Source organism: Gossypium hirsutum, chromosome A08, assembly GCF_007990345.1.
Source record: "Gossypium hirsutum isolate 1008001.06 chromosome A08, Gossypium_hirsutum_v2.1, whole genome shotgun sequence".
NCBI lineage: Eukaryota > Viridiplantae > Streptophyta > Magnoliopsida > Malvales > Malvaceae > Gossypium > Gossypium hirsutum.
In genome coordinates this window covers 76,927,907-76,942,445 of record NC_053431.1, presented here as the reverse complement: position 1 = coordinate 76,942,445, position 14,539 = coordinate 76,927,907, and positions in this window count along the sequence as shown.

The window sequence follows — 14,539 nt, the reverse complement described above, 5'->3', positions numbered from 1 at the left end:
TTAATATTGTATAAATTGTATATATGTGAATATTTTAATGTTTGACGACATATCGACAAAATGTGGCACTTAGTGTGCGGGGCAATCAAATATGGTACTCAGTGTACGAAATATTGAGAATGGCACTTAGTGTGCGATATATTGAGAATGACACTTAGTGTGCAAAATATCGAATGACTCAAATGGAAATTATAAATTGTGATTGAATGATTAAATAGAGCAAAGTGAACAGGTATACATGCTATAATATATGAATTGTTTATGAGTCGACTTTATAATGGTGATATTTGGGCTTTGAGCCTAGCAAGCTTTAAGCTGGTGAATAATATTATCCGGTTTAAAACCTAGCAGGCTAAATGCCGGTGATTTGATAAAAGTCTAAGACTATGAGACCTTGTGTTAAATCGGCAATTGAATTTGTTCAATGCATTAAGTTGGCCAGGTATGTGATATATTCTTATGCATGTTAGATCGATTGGAATTGAATCATGAGTGTGAAATGAGAAGCATAGGTGAAAATGCCTATGTCATATATGTGAGTAAGGGCAAAACCATCGTAAATTATCGATAAGGGTGGACTATGTGCGGAATCATCTTATAATTGCTAATTTGAACGGTTGTGTGCGAATCATTGAGCATGATGTATTGTATTGATATTATGCTTGAGTGAAATTATAGATATGTGACGAAATTGATTGGTGATATACATGTTTAAATAATGTGAATGCAAAGAATGTGTGAAAGAGTAAATTTGTAATAAATCTACTTGGGATAGCAGCAGTAACATGATTTTTTAAAATCACCATAAATTGTTGGAGTTGAGTTAGAAGCTGAATAAATTATGTAATTAAAGCTTAATTAGTTTAGTTTCTTATAAAAGAGACCGTGTAAGCAAAAGAATTGCTGATAATGAGATATTTGAAGTGGCGTGGTATAGAGTCAAATGACTTCGGGGTACCCTGTTCTGTTTTTAGAAAATCATTATAATTTGTACCTAAATGGTTATAAGATAAAATTTATATGCTTAGACTCCATAATGAGTTGAGTTTCAAATGAAATCAAATAGAACATATTTTGAATTCTGTACAATGAGAAATTTGATTCGTAGTGAAGAGTGGTCAGATTAGTCAAACAGTGAAATAGGGGAATCTTTAAGAAATATCTGGTATTGATTGGCCAAACCTAAAATTCTGAAAATTTTATGGATGGAAGATGTATGAGTCCATTTCAGGTAAAATTAACGGTAATTGATTTGGATTTTTGTAGCTCCAGTTATAAATAATTTAGTGACTATTGCTCAGGAAGACAACTTGTAGTGAATTTGTGATTATGTTGTAAACATTGATAAAACTTGTTAATGAGTTGCTTATTATTTTCTTATGAACTTACTACGCGTAAAGCTTACTTCCCTTTTCTTTCCTATTTTCCCTAGGGTTGCCAGGTTAGATCGGGTTGGAGGCCGTCAGAGATATTATCACATTGTCAAGTCTACGCTATCGGCGTAAGTAAATCTTAGTATTTCGAGTCTATGGCTTGTATAGGGTTGTAAAGTTGAGTAAGTAAATGATACAAGACTAAGATATTGGTAAATATTTAATAATGCCTCATGAATATTTTGGGCCTTGTAAGCCCGATTAAAGGATAATATACGTGTGTATGAAAAGTTTAAAATCGATCAAAAATTTTTACAGTCTGGTTTTATATAAATGGATGAGTTGAAATCTGGTAGCACCTCGAACTCTGTTCCGGCGAGGGATACGGGCGAAGGTGTTAAATTTTATTGGTATCAGAGCCATGGTTTAGTCGGTTCTAGGACTACCATGGCGTATGTGAGTCTAGCTGTACATGCCATATTTGACCTGCGATAGTGTGATATCTCCTGACTTTGACGAAAATTATTTGAATAGGACAGATAAGTCTTTCAATCAAGCTAATTTTAATAGTATAGAATATGTACTCAGATGTTCAAATGAAATTGTGTTCTATACTAATTTGATTAAATTAAAGTTGGCTCTGAAATGTTTAAGTGTTCATGAATATATGAATCCAAAGTTAAATAAATGATATGTTCAAAGTGCACATATGTGATGTTTTATAGACTTGGTTAAGTCACTTCAATGTGCAACAACAAGTGAACATAGGCACTGTGTGTGTGAGTTCCGTAACCGAGCACTGTGTGTGCGAGATCGATTGTTGAGGCACTGTGTGTGCGAGTTTCGTAACCGAGCACTGTGTGTGCAAGATCAGTTGTTAAGGCACTGTGTGTGCGAGTTCCGTAACCAAGCACTGTGTGTGCAAGATCAGTTGTTGGGGCACTAAGTGTGTGAAATGAGATCATGTAAGACCTCGTCCGAGACGAAGGCATTGATTTGAAGTAGTGTATAAGAACGTTTCTGGGACACTGCATCACTTATGATTCGTGTAAGACCCTGTCCGGGACAGTGGCATCGATATTGAATAAACTTGGTCAGATGTATGTAGTCTATGTGAAAATGAGACGTGATAAATAACAGATAAATATATGCTATATGTGCTTGACATGTGACCTTGTGGTTCCATGAATTAAATAGGGAAAAATATGACATGTTTTGGTTGGTATGTATTGGATATGTGCAAGTTTTGTTCATACGAATGAATTGACAGTTATCACACGAATTTAAAATTATAGTCATAAGTTATTAGTAAATATAAATAAGTGAATCTATTTAATAAGGTTATATGAACTTAAGAGTACTATGAATGTATATGCAATTGAGATTATTTTTCAATTCGAATTAGTGATATGGAATTTTCATAATCATTGAAATGATTTTTTTGCTTAAGGCTTACTAAGCTTTCAAAGCTTATTCTGTGTGTTTTTCATAAGACAGATATGCTTTCCAACCGAGCTAATTCTGATAGTACAGAATGTTATACTCAAACGTTTGAGTGAAAATGTATTGGTGATGAGTTGAAACTCATAAAAGGTATGAATCAGAATGCATGATATTCTGCTATTGATAAATGTTATAATTATATAAGTATATGAGTTGTGATGTTGGGTATATGATTGTTGTGTGAATATTTTGATTTGGAATTTATGATTTGATTTAGCGTATGAGCTATGTGTTAAGTACCAAGTGATCATAAGTAAATGATTGCTAGATGTTTGAGAATGCGGAATTAGTAATGAACTGTTCGTTCATAATAGTATGTGTGATGTGCATGCTTACGTAAGAGTTAAAATTGTTGGCTTTACAACCCTCACCCCCTCATTGGTAAAGCATTATAATGAGATCCGTACTATATGGCTTAAATAATCTTACAAGTGCGGAATGACAGAGTCTCGTGATTGAAGGATTAGTATTGTGATCAGATAAGAGAATGAGTCCGCAACTGAAGACAGTAACAGAAAAGATATTGGATCGTGTTGAAGGCCATTTGTAATATGCAAAGTCACTGTTAAAAGAAAAGTTGAATTAGATGAAACCAAATATTCAGGTATGATATCTAAAGAATATATTAACTGGAAGTTCTTCTGAATTAGCCTCCGTTAGTGTTGGGATAATGAGAAATTAGTGATGTCAGAGATAGATAGTAGAATCATATTTGAATTTTAAAGATATTTGAGCACAGCAATTATAGTCGAATGGTTTACGAGAACTCTTCTGGGTATTCTATGTGTTCAATTATCCTCAGAGGTATGTGAAGCTGTATATTTTCAGATGAAATTCTTATCATATGAGAACGTTATCTATATATATTGATATATGAAAGCATTGTTGGGCTGTTCGGGTTACAATCAGCATTATTATATCTTTCTCTGGTATTCTATTTCATTTTATTGAAAGAAAAGATCGACGATTAAATCTGTGTGATGTTGGTATTCTGCTCCTACTGGTTGTTGATCTGCTTAATATACATGAAGATTATATTGTTTCTGTTACTGTTGATTCCGGTGCATATGAGTGATGCTTTACTTCTGGATTTCCTCTGAAACATCATTGAGATATCTGTCATCTGATATGGGTGCTTTCTTAAAAAAGATTAGTATAGTGATATATTCGAGAATTACAGTATCTTTGCTTTCTTATGATTCTATATGGTTATCTGTGAAAAATATCTATTGAATGACTGTAACTATATTTCAATTTCTCTTATGTTCAAAATGTATTATTGATAATTGGGACATTATATATCTATACGGTTGAGATGTCAGCCTTATTATGGCACTATGATTTTAAATTATCTGATGGTTGTGGCTTCAGTATGGTTCAAAAATTCGTTGATTAATAATTGAAAAGTTATTACTTGATAGTCGAGATCGATTCAGTTGTCTAGTTTGATTAGATTAATTGCTTGAAGGATTAATCGAGTTACTTGTATCTGAATCTATCCACAGGGTGGAAATAAAGTTTGAATGTTCACGGATAAATAGATGAATATTTTGAATGCATGATTCATATTCTAGAAGATATGATACAGAATTATATCCATCAGAACGATTTTATTGAGAAATGTTCTTATAGATCGCGATTGGGAAGTCTGAATGATGTGATAATTATCAATAAAGTGGTAAACAGTTGAAGAAATTGTTAATTGAAGCGTCAGTTCTCAGGTGAAGAGTTATTCGACACAAGAATTAAAGATGGTTTGAACTGTTGAAAGATTACGAGTCAGCGATTGATTATCAATCTGGACAAATGATTATAGTTTTTGGGGTTCTGAGCGAGAATCTTTATGTGTTTTACGGCCGATAATCATGTGATTAATCTTATCAAATGATGAGTAGTTATTGGCTGAGCTAGAAACTAAATTGATGTTTAATTAGCAAATTTGTGAGGTTAAGAGGTGTGTCAGTGAATTACAAGTTAAAAAGGGTACAACGTAAATTGATTTCTGATTTAGAATTTCAGATTGGAACCTTCAATTGTTCGTTATGTCGAGATAGAGTTCGTGTATTGAGAAATCCAGAGATTTTACAACAATTGTGACATCTAGCACAGTTGTAATTATCTGTCCGTATGGGGAGTACTAAAAGAGTGCTAGTTTTCATTGTTCAAATGAAGACACGAGGATTATATCGTGTTACTGAAATAAACTACTATGAGCTTTGGGTATGGAATTACTTTGTAACACTGTGTTCTAGAACCTGAAAGCAACCGAGAAAGACATTTATTGTTGGTTAGGTTTTCATATAATAATAATAGTTATGAGATGAATGTTAAGATAGCATTGTATGAGTGTGGTATGGTTGCAATTACTGAACTTGGTTGTATTGAATTGAATTTTTATAAAAAGAATTTCGGGGTCGATGTGATTGGAAAGACTGAAGGGAAATGAAAGTAATTCATGACCGTCTAAAAACAGTTTCAGATTTGTAGAAAATATATGTGGGCTTGATGCGTAAAAGCATTGAATTTTCAATTAGAAAATTGAGTATTTGTAAAGGTATTATAGTGGGAATAGAATTTCTAGATTTAGCTATAAAGAGAAGTTGAGTTCGTAGTTCATCGGATTGAATGAGATTATTATCAAAACTTGAGAAGACCCGTAATGTGTTTTTTATATATATGATGTGATGATACAAATAAGATCCTTTATCTATAGTATCTCTTACAGAAGTAGAAACTCAGCTTGTTATGATGTATAGCAAAGAGCAAATCACAATCTTAGCTCATGAGATTGAAAAGTTGAGAAATTTGAGGCTAGGTGAGAAATTGTTGAGGTTGGTGAAAGAAAATCACTAATTTATTCTCTGGCAAGATTTTCGGGGACGAAAATCCCTAAGGGGGGAGAGTTGTAACAGCCTATTTTTTTAGGGTTGATCGGAACAGTGGTTTCGGGGCCACCAAATCCGAACGAGTAGGTTGGTAAATATTATATTTAATATTTATGAGTTAATTGTGATTTTAAAAATGTTTTTGATATTGTGATTTTTGTTTTATAAGCGATTTATTAAGTTCAAGTGGTATGACCCTAAGGTCAAATGGGTTTAGAAAATGAGGTATCGGGACCTTGTTTCTATAAATCGAGTCGTAAATATTTTTATAAATATTTACGTAGTGGCAATAAGATGGTATTAAAGTTTCGTTGAAAAATTTTATCGTTTCGATAGTTAATTAAACAAAAAGGACTAAATTGTGTAAAGTGCAAAAGTTGTGTTCTATAACCTAAAGGTATTAAATAGATATAGAACTTAAAAGTAGAAGTCCTTATTTGGTAATTAGCCCATTAAAGAGATAGTGGGATATGATGGCTTGGCATTTGGTGTAATAAATAAAGTGTATAAAGGTTAATATTGTAAATTGGTTAAAAATAATAATAAAATGAATATAATAAAAGAAACAAGGTGTCATCTTTTTCATTTTCTTTTACCAGCCGAATATGAAGGCTTGAGAAGCCATGGAAGAAGCTTCCAACTTTCAGCTAATGCATGGTAGGCATTTCTAGTCCCGTTTTTAATTATTTTTATATTTTCGGGATCGTTGTTGCTTAATCTATCTAATGAGGGGACTATTTTGCAAAACCATTGAATAGTTTGATATTTTCCATTGATGAGTATAATAGGGCTTTGATGTTTAATGGAAGAATATGAGTCCTTGTTGATAGTTAAACACTTTTTGTTAAGTGAATTTTTGTGAAATTGACAATTAAGGGCTAAATTGATAAATGTGAAAACTTTGTGGTTAAAATGTCAAATAAATGAAATGTGTGGGCTGCTAGAGACACTAGTGATATTCGTCTATAGTAGAATTTTACTCAATTTCATGAATTTGCATTTTTATGATATAGGGACTAAATTATAAAGAAGTTGAAATATTAGGGGCAAAACTATAATTTTTCCATAAAGTGAATTATGGACTGTTTTGATACCATGAACATTTGGCTAAGCTTAATTATGGTTAAAAATGGTTAATTTGCATGTTTTGAGCTCAGGGACTAAAATGAATAAAAGTAAAACTTTAGGGGTAATTTTGTAAAAATGACAAAAATGACCAAATTGTATGAAATGAGGTGTTTTAATGTCTAAATTAATATACTGAATGAAATTATTAATTTAGATCAAGATCAGGTGGAAAATCGAGAAAAATGAGAAAATTATCAAAATGCCCCTGAACTTTGGTATCTCTACAATTTAGCCAGGTAAGTTTGTATGCAATAAGCATTGTTAAATTGATGTTTCTAATGCTTTAATATTGTATAAATTGTATATATGTGAATATTTTAATGTCTGACGACATATCAACAAAATGTGGCACTTAGTGTGCGGGGCAATCAAATATGGTACTCAGTGTACGAAATATTGAGAATGGCACTTAGTGTGCGAGATATTGAGAATGACACTTAGTGTGCAAAATATCGAATGATTCAAACGGAAATTATAAATTGTGATTGAATGATTAAATAGAGCAAAGTGAACAGGTATACATGCTATAATATATGAATTGTTTATGAGACGACTTTATAATGGTGATATTTGGGCTTTGAGCCTAGGAAGCTTTAAGCTGGTGAATAATATTATCCGGTTTAAAACCTATCAGGCTAAATGCCGGTGATTTGATAAAAGTCTAAGACTATGAGACCTTGTGTTAAATCGGCAATTGAATTTGTTCAATGCATTAAGTTGGCCAGGTATGTGATATATTCTTATGCATGTTAGATCGATTGGAATTGAATCATGAGTGTGAAATGAGAAGCATAGGTGAAAATGCCTATGTCATATATGTGAGTAAGGGCAAAACCATCGTAAATTATCGATAAGGGTGGACTATGTGCGGAATCATCTTATAATTGCTAATTTGAACGGTTGTGTGCGAATCATTGAGCATGATGTATTGTATTGATATTATGCTTGAGTGAAATTATAGATATGTGATGAAATTGATTGGTGGTATACATGTTTATATAGTGTGAATGCAAAGAATGTGTGAAAGAGTAAATTTGTAATAAATCTGCTTGGGACAGCAGCAGTAACGTGATTTTGGAAAATCACCATAAATTTTTGGAGTTGAGTTAGAAGTTGAATAAATTATGTAATTAAAGCTTAATGAGTCTATTTTCTTATAAAATAAACCATGTAAGCAAAAGAATTTCTGATAATGAGATATTTGAAGTGGCGTGGGATAGAGTCAAATGACTTCGGGGTCCCCTGTTCTGTTTTTAGAAAATCATTATAACTTGTACATAAATGGTTATAAGATAAAATTTATATTCTTAGACTCATTAATGAGTCTAGTTTCAAATGAAATCAAATAGAACATATTTTGAATTCTGTACAATGAGAAATTTGATTCGTAGTGAAGAGTGGTCAGATTAGTCAAACAGTGAAACAGGGGAGATTTTAAGAAAAATCTGGTATTGATTGGCCAAACCTAAAATTCTGAAAATTTTATGGATGGAATATATATGAGTCTATTTTCAGGGAAAATTAACGGTAATTCATTTGGATTTTTGTAGCTCCAGTTATAAATAATTTAGTGACTATTGCTCAGGAAGACAACTTGTAGTGAATTTATGATTATGTTGTAAACATTGATAAAACTTGTTAATGAGTTGCTTATTGTTTTCTTATGAACTTACTGAGCGTAAAGCTTACTCCCCTTTTCTTTCCCATATTCCCTAGGGTTGCTAGGTTAGATCAGGTTGGAGGCCGTCAGAGATATTATCACATTGTCAAGTCTACGCTATCGGCGTAAGTAAATATTAGTATTTCGAGTCTATGGCATGTATAGGGTTGTAAAGTTGAGTAAGTAAATGATACAAGAATAAGATATTGGTAAATATTTAATAATGCCTCATGAATATTTTGGGCCTTGTAAGCCCGATTTAAGGATAATATATGTGTGTATGAAAAGTTTAAAATTGATCAAAAAATTTTATGGTCTGGTTTTATATAAATGGATGAGTTTAAATCTGGTAGCACCTTGAACCCTGTTCTGGCGAGGGATACGGGCGAAGGGTGTTACAAGTACACTGTAAAGGTAACAGTAGCAGTCAAGCACAGAGTACCTTTTCAGAACAAATCCGGAACTGTAACAGTAGTCGACACATATAGTGTCTCATCGACAGACAGTCAGAATATCCCTGAACACTTCCAATCCTATGGCATGCCAACTGTATCAGACTTAGCCCGACACTGTTAATAGGGTATTTAAATCATTTCATTTTAATACAGAAACAGTAACAATTTTCTATCAAAGTATTTATCATACATACTAATCAATTAAAAAAATAACAATTACATTTATTAAATTATTAAGAATAGTTTATAGAAATACAAACTGAAATTCTCGAGTTTACTCGATATCCTCGTTCACTTTCTCCTTTCCCTTTTTCAATGACATTTTCGGTGCTACGTTGGTTACATAAAATTTAACATTTACAAGTATCAATGTATGTTATTTCATAAGACACTCTTCTATTTTTTTTCCATCTAACTTTTACATAAATTTCAATTTAGTCCTTCCACCATAACCATTCTTTCTCTTTAAATAAATCTCATATTTTTCATTTAATACCTACTTTAAACAAGTTTCAACTCTTATTATTCAATATAAAACATCAATTCTACAATTTAAACAATTTAGTCCCTACTATAACAAAACTTATATCTCTCTTTACAATTTAATCCTTCTTCCACTTCTAACTTGAATTTTCTATCATTTTATCTCATAATTTACTCAATAATTCAACTTAATCAACATCTAAAAATTCACTATCTTCCTAAATTTCAACATAATTCAAGTAGGCTTTGTTCCAAGTTTCCAAAAATACCAAAATTACAAGAAAATGGATCAAATTGACTTACCAATCAAGCTGGAAATCTTAAAACCCTAATTTTCCCTTTTCTTTTTCTTTTCCTTTTTCTGTCTTTATTTCCTTGCTCATTCGTGCCTTTCTTTTTCTTTTTCTTTTTCTTTTTTTATTTCTTTTATTCATTCTTCATTAAATTAATAAATTATAATTATATAATTTAATGTAATTTACTTTTTATAATTATTTACTTATATAATAAGTAAATTCATATATATACATTTGTACCAATTAAAATATTACATATGTATTTTTACTTACCACCCACTTGTCACTTAAGGTTTATTTGCTAACTTAGTCCCTTGGCTTTTTTATAGTTTATAATTAAACTTTCACACTTTATTCAATCTAGTCCTTTCACTAAATTAGCCTTAATTAAACCAATTTTTTTTAATTAAAATCTAATTAACCTCTCACTTAACTTCATAATATTTCAAACAAATATTTACAAATCTCATTTTCAAAATTGAAGACCCGAGAATTCACTTTTTCGATGATGTTAAAATTTGGGTCGTTACATTTCTCCCCCTTAATAAATTTCGTCCTCGAAATTTACCTGAAAGGAGATGAGAGTATTGTGATCTCATTGTATCTTCCGGTTCCCATGTTGCTTCTTCAATATTATGACTTCTCCATAACACTTTTGTAATATCCTAAATTAGGGCTTAATCGGAATAGTGGTTTCGTGACCACAAATATGAGATAGAAATAATTATTTTACAATGATTTTGATGTTTATGATATGATTGCATGATTGTGTGAAAATTTCGTGATGAAATTCTATGCCTAAAGTGCTTAAATTGAAAGTAGGGACTAAATCGAATAAGTTGCAAAACTTGCATTCTCGAAGTTTTTAGTATGAAATTGTTTTGGAATATTAATGAGGAGGTCTTAAATAGAAATTTGACCAATTTTAAGTTCATGGACAAAATTAGGACATGGAAGGAATTTTTGGAAAGTTTAGTAGTAAGGGTATTTTGGTCATTTAGTTATTAAAATGAATTAAAAACAAAATTAAAAGCCAATTTTTGTCCATCTTCTTCATTAGGCCGAAATTTCAAGGGTTCTCCATAGCTAGGGTTTGTTTCAAGCTTCCAAGCTCCATAGTAAGTGATTCCAAGCCTCGTTTTTAATGTTCTTTACGTTTTTGGAATCCCGGAAGCTCGATTAAGCTTATGCTAGCAATAATTCAACCTAGGGTTTATATTTGGAAAAATACCCATAGGTGAAATTTGTGTATTTTGATGTTTTATGATAGAATATGGGGTTTTAAATTATGTTAGACAACTTGTGCTACTCGATTTTTAGTGAAAACGAGTAAAAGGGCTTAATCGGCAAAAATACCTAATATTCACAAGTATATGTTAGAGAGAGAATTTGATGTTTCTATAGAAGGGAAAAGTGATCAGCATGTTATAAAACATAAGAATAACGAATAAAGTTTAATTCCCGAGCCTAGGGGCAAAAGTGTAATTATGCAAAAGTTTAGGGGCAAAAGTGTAATTTTTTTAAAGTTCGTATTAAATGTTGTTTTGATAAATGTATGTATTAAATAAGATTAATTTGGTATTATAGATCAAGAAAAACGAGATTCAAGTCGTGATCGAGGAAAAGAAAAGATTGTGGACTAAATTGCAAAATCTTTATATTTTGGTACCAAGGTAAGTTCATGTGTAAATAATGTAGCATAAATGTTATTTTTAAGTTATTAATGTTAATTATATGATATGCTGATTTTTAATCGTGAAATATTATGCTTTGTGGTTAATGTTGAGTAATATGTAAATTATGTTTACTACTTGATAAATATGAATTGCTACCGAGTATCGGTTCCGATATTCCATGGAAGACGGCAAATGTGAGATCGAGGGAAAAAGCCCGTTTGAACCTTAGGAATAGATTAGGATACAAGTGACATGTCACTAGGATGGTTGAGCATCCGAACTCGTTGAGTTGAGTCTGAGTTCACTTATGGATGCAAATGTCCGAACTCGTTGAGTTGAGTCCGAGTTCGTGAGATGTAACTAGGCATCCGAACTCGTTGAGTTGAGTCCGAGTTCATTTATGGATGCGAACACCCGAGCTCGTTGAGTTGAGTCTGAGTTCACTTAGGGGCGGGTTACATGATTTCTTGATTACATATGTGGCACTTATGTGCAAATTATCCATGTATCCGAGTTATATTCCGATGTGTTCAACGGGTGAAATTTCTAGTGAAATGAAAGAACACTTAAGATGCAAGTGACGTATTGGTAAGTGTTGTGAAATGGACACTTTGGACAGGTATGTTCTTAACCCTCGGGTTGATAATAGATACAACAACGATAAGGTGGTAAGATGATGAATGATGTTTAGAAATATGATATATGTTTTGGTGGTACCATGCTAAAGTTGTTTGGTATATTTGTATTGTTATGTTACTTGTTATTTACATATGAACTTACTAAGCATTTATGCTACTCCTTCCTTTTCATTCACTGTAGTTTTGAACAAGCCGGCTCAGGAATCGGGACAGGTCGAAAGTTCGATCACACTATCCAAAGGACTTTTATCTTGGTAAATGGCTTGTACAATTACTTAAGTATGGCATGTATAGCAATATACCTATTTTGTGTAAATAATTTTATGATATGGCCATGTTTGGTTGAGAAAATGTTTGATATTGATAAGTCATGGTAATGGCTAATTTAGATCATGTTTGATATCATGGAAGTTTAACAGGTAATCTAGTTCATAAAAATTCATGGAAAGATGAAACATGCCTTAAAACAGAATATTGCTGCAGCAATGACATGAATTTGAAAAATCACTAAAAATAGTATAAATGGAAATAAATGATGAGTAAGTGATGAAATTGAAGCTTAATGAGTCTATTTTCATATGGATTGAACAAAATAGGAATATAAATTATATTTTATTAGATATTTAAACTTTTACGAAATAGGGCCAGAGTGATTTCTGGATCCCCTGTTCTGAATTTAAAAATTCATAATAAATTTTACTAAAATAATTAGAAGTTTTTATTTATATGTACAGATTCCTTATTGAGTCTAGTTTTAATAGAAACAAATCTCATAGTCATTGAAATTTTTTATAGAGATATATCTGATTTGTAATACACAGAGGTCAGAGCAGTCGAACCCTGAAACAGGGGATACTTTAATTAATAAACTGTACTAATTGGCCCAATAAAAAAATTATAGAAAAAAATTAGTAAATAGATATATGAGTCTAGATTCAGGGAAAATTTACGGATCTTGATTTCGAGTTTCGTAACTCGAGATATGATTTTTCTTGTAACTGTGACGTGAGTAGCTAGAAAGCTGTGAATGTAGAAACAAATGATTTGAAGTTCTTAAATTGATAAATTATGTTTGGTAACCCCTCAAGCTCAACTCCGGTGATGGTCTCGGGCGTGGGGGCGTTACAACTTTTACTAAGGGAACTCGTTTATTGCGTAATTCCTTTACCTCACGTGCTAATATCTTAACCAATTCTTCTTCATAAGACAAATCAGGTTGAATCTCTATATCTTCAGTTGAAATCACATGAGATGGATCTAATCGATATCTTCTTAACATTGAAACATGGAAAACATCATGAATTTTCTGTAATTTAGGAGGTAGAGCTAAATGATATGCCACTAGTCCAATTCTTTCTATAATCTCATACAGTCCTATATATCGTGGACTCAATTTACCCTTCCGACCAAATCTCAAGATTTTCTTCCAAGGAGAGACTTTAAGAAATACTTTGTCTACAACTAAGTATTTAATGTCCTGTCGATTCAGATTTGCATACGATTTCTACCTGTCAAAAGCTGCTTTCAATCTTTCTCAAATCTTTCTAACAGTGCTTTTCGTTTCTTGAATCAACTCTAGACCAACCACTTTTCTTTCATTTAGTTCCATCCAACACACTGGTGATCGACATCTCCGACCATACAAAACTTCATACGGTGCCATTTGAATACTTTATTGGTAACTATTATTATATACAAATTCAGCTAGCGGTAAATAACCTTCCTAACTAGATTCAAAGTCAATCATGCAGGCTCGGAGCATGTCTTCCAAAATCTGTATTACCTGTTCAGATTGTCCGTCAGTTTGCGGATGAAAACCTATACTAAAATGAAGTTGAGTACCAAGAGACTCATGTAATTGCTTCCAAAACCTCAACGTAAACCGTGGATCTCTGTCAGAAATTATTGATTCTAGAATACTGTGTAACCTCACAATTTCTCGAATATACACCTCCGCAAGTTTCTATAGTGACCAGTTAGTTCTGACGGCTATAAAATGAGCTAATTTCGTAAGTCAGTCAACGATTACCCAAATAGCATTCTTTTTACTCGTAGATAGTGGCAACCCAGTTACAAAATCCATTATTATTCGGTCCTATTTCCATTCAGGAATACTGATAGGCTGAAGCAACCCTGTCGAAACTTTATGTTCTGCCTTTACCCGTTAACAAGTCAAACATTTAGCTACATATTCAATTATATCCTTTTCATTCCCGAGCACCAATAAAATTCTCGTAAATTACGATACATTTTCATGCCTCCGGGATGTAAGGAAAATTGACCATTGTGAGCTTCTCGAATAATTAATTCATTTATCTTAGAAGTAGTTGGAATACAGAGCCGATTCTGAAATCTCAAATAATCATTTTCGTCAATACTAAACTTGCCTGCTGTACTATTTTGTACCATCTCTATTTTCTTCATTAATTTGTCATCTTTCAA